Source organism: Taudactylus pleione, unplaced genomic scaffold, assembly GCF_031769625.1.
Source record: "Taudactylus pleione unplaced genomic scaffold, aTauple2 ptg000172l, whole genome shotgun sequence".
Classification (NCBI taxonomy): Eukaryota; Metazoa; Chordata; class Amphibia; order Anura; family Myobatrachidae; genus Taudactylus; species Taudactylus pleione.
Genome location: NW_028284574.1, coordinates 6,853,685 through 6,856,966, shown reverse-complemented (window position 1 = coordinate 6,856,966; position 3,282 = coordinate 6,853,685). Strand labels below are relative to the sequence as shown.

General features: G+C 41.1%; 1 pseudogene; it reads left to right on the top strand.

The window, feature by feature from the left end:
* The first annotated feature begins 905 nt into the window (after positions 1-905).
* LOC148521233 (5S ribosomal RNA) lies at positions 906-1,024 on the top strand (annotated as a pseudogene).
* The last annotated feature ends 2,258 nt before the right edge of the window (positions 1,025-3,282 follow it).

The window sequence follows — 3,282 nt, the reverse complement described above, 5'->3', positions numbered from 1 at the left end:
TCACTAATTTGTTCGGTATGCCGGGCGTCATATTCCCAGCATAGGTATAATGACAGGCATCGGGATTTCGATGCCTGCCATTAGTACCCTGCCGGTATTTGACAGTCAGGAAGCCAGCGGTCGGCATTTTGACCATTGGCTTCCTGACTGCATCCCTTAAGGGAGGAAGTAAGGATTGGAAAAGTATGGAATCTACAAGATGGGTGCAGTAGGAGCCAAGAATGGAAAATAGGCCAGGGGATCAGTGTGCTAGTAACAGGGAGATAAACAAAGTTAGAAGAAGGAAGTAAGCCTTCAGTAGAGCAGTCCCAAGAAATGCATCCCAGGATGCAGAATCACCAATATCACCACAGACAGGGACAGTTTATTATAGAGAAACTGCTCTAACAGGAGGTGGAGCAAAAGTTAATGTCCATGGAAGCTGCAGGAAAATACAATAGCAGAATGTCCGCAGCGAGCACCGAGATCTAGATAGACTGAGAGGTTATAGCAGGAGATAGACACAGCAGGGCTTCACATCCATACCCCAGACTACACAGGTTCACCAGCAGCCACTCAGATCCATAAAGGAGCCGACCCAGGAGGCCCACAGTGGGATAGGACAGGACTAGCTAGTGCCAGAAGAAGCAGCAATGGTGAGCACCCTGTGAGGATCTCTTAAGGACTCATCCATTCAGGAGAAGGGCACAGCAATCAAGGCCAGGAATGGAGAGAGTTGCAGGACCCAGTTAGTATCTGTCAAGCAGCAGGGTCTTAGATCAGACAGTCCTTTATTTCAGACTCAAAACATCACAGGAACATGATTGGACTTTATTATTGATCTTAACAAAGTGGACTCCTCATTTTTGAGACAGTCCTACATACACTATTGCTACACAGCATCCAGACTCTCAAATACTAAATACACCTACAGTCATACCATGCTGGATATGCCCAATCTCATCTGATCTTGTAAGCTATACAGTATTGGGCCTGGTTAGTATTTGGATGGGAGACCACCTGGGAATACCAGGTACTGTAGGTGCGGTAATTAAGAGGTGGATTGGGATAGAGTGTTTACACAGCAAAGTGCACATACGGTAATGCCCAAGAGTCTTATCACTTCAGGGTCAATGTGGGTATCATCCCATTGCATAAGTGTTATATGGTTATGATAAGATACCTAGAATCTGTTAGAACTATGCAGTGAGATTGATTACCCAGACTGATGTTGAATATTTCACCATATCCATTGGAATCTATCATGATTCAGCTAGGAAACTTAACTAGTTTTAAAAATTAGGATTAAAAGTTATATTTTACACTTAATTTGATACACAGTGTGCCCCAATGACAAGCCCTTCTTGTTTCTTCTTTGTTTGGTAAAAGCATTCATGGTGTTACAGAACAGTATCACAGGGTTCACACTGATCTGCCAAGTTCCATCTACCATCTTTCTGTCAGCGCTGCAGCTTCCACGCTGTGCACAGATCCATTACTCATATGTCGCTGTGTCTTCAGTTCCACTAGCGTTACATCGTCCACGCTATTCACCATCTTGGAAACATCCACCATAGTGTGTGTTACCTGCCAGGCATGCAGTTCCCATACTGCATACAAGTCAGCCTTACCATCACACTCCAGCCTGAAAGTATACTCTGCTATTTACCTGTGAACTGTATACATCCTCGGTCTATATCATCATACCACTGGGACATTGCTTGTTATTCTGTTCTACTTTGTACAGTAGTGTTTCCACTAGGCTGTGTTAGCAGGGTGCCGCACCCTGCCCAATTTCAAAAGGGCAGAATGTGCCCTGCCCTTTTGGCGGTAACCAGCTAAAACAACCTGCTGGGTACAATCCTCATCCTGCATTGTCCCATGGGTGGGAAAAATTATGGGGCAGCGATCACTTCCATTGAATATATGGTGTGTGCATGCACACTGCATCTATTCACAGAGAGGGGAGAGCGCGGGGCCAGCCCGGCATGTCTGTGAGTGCCAGATGCCCCAAACAATGCTGAAAAGGGGGTGCATCTTTAAAACATGCCCCCTTTCCTCATGGTGATGGCCCCTGTTCAAGCACATGCTAAAGTGACTTTCTACGATCCAGCACCCTGCCCAGTGCCGGACCTATATCACTATGCTACCATACCAAAAATGCTTTGTACATCCCAGTTTAAGGTACATGGTGGTGATTGATTGATGGGATATATATTAGAGATTTGCGCAGACCCCCATATTTTGATTTTTGTTTTGGCAAAAACACAATCAAATGTTATGGCTTTGGTTTTTGCAAAACCACACTCAAGTGTTTTGTTTTGGTGGAATTCTTTAAAATTGATAAAAACAGCTAAAATCATTTACAAGACTTTTTTAGATCCAACTTCCAACTTATAGGAAGACCCAAGTTATTACATTGTACACAATTTTGTACTGTGCATGCTCCCATAACAATATTTACCCTTATGTCCTAATGCACATTTAATACTTGTGCTTCTATCTGCTTGGAGAGGTGAGATAGGAAGATACATTTGTGTAAACGCAAATATGAATTGTGATGTAAGATATTCCTGCAGGGAAATGAATAAACTCAATAGCCATAACAATTGCAGATGCCTGAGCTCTTGTGTGAATGCTAGATAATGATGATGGCAGTCACTAGCTCTAGCTAACAGTTTTTGATTGTTGGTTTGCAAATTTACCTATGAAAATGATATGTCCATTCTTCAGTGATCATGCATATATTATATTATTTTATGGACATATTTTGATATAATTTACTTGGTACTTTAATTCATAAATGAGAATGAATATTGTATCTGCTTTATTATATATATTTGAAATTATGCTTTATAGCAAATATGATTTTACTTTCAAAACAATGCATATCTGAAATGGAACTTTCCGCCTCCTTAGGTTGAATGTTGATGGCCTTCTTTTTTTAGGTACATTTTTATGGATGCAAAATGCATCAGTAAAAGAAGTGTCAACAATTGTTTTCACTAAACAGTAGAATAAATGAAGAGCATGGTGATCAAGGCACAATAGCAACAACCAGTATTTCAGTAAAAAAAAACAAGATGAGAAATACAGCAAACATAATGCTTTAAATGAGCATGAATCATATCTGCTTAGAAAATAAAGTTTGGGCATGGAAACGTATTACAGTTAAAAATACTGGCAGTTAAATTGAAGGTGGATTGGGTGATTATCCATCAAAAGTCTTGTCTGCTACCGGTTGGTCAAGCATAGACATTTTTGAATGGAGTGGAGAAATAACTTTCCCAGTTATCAAAAAAC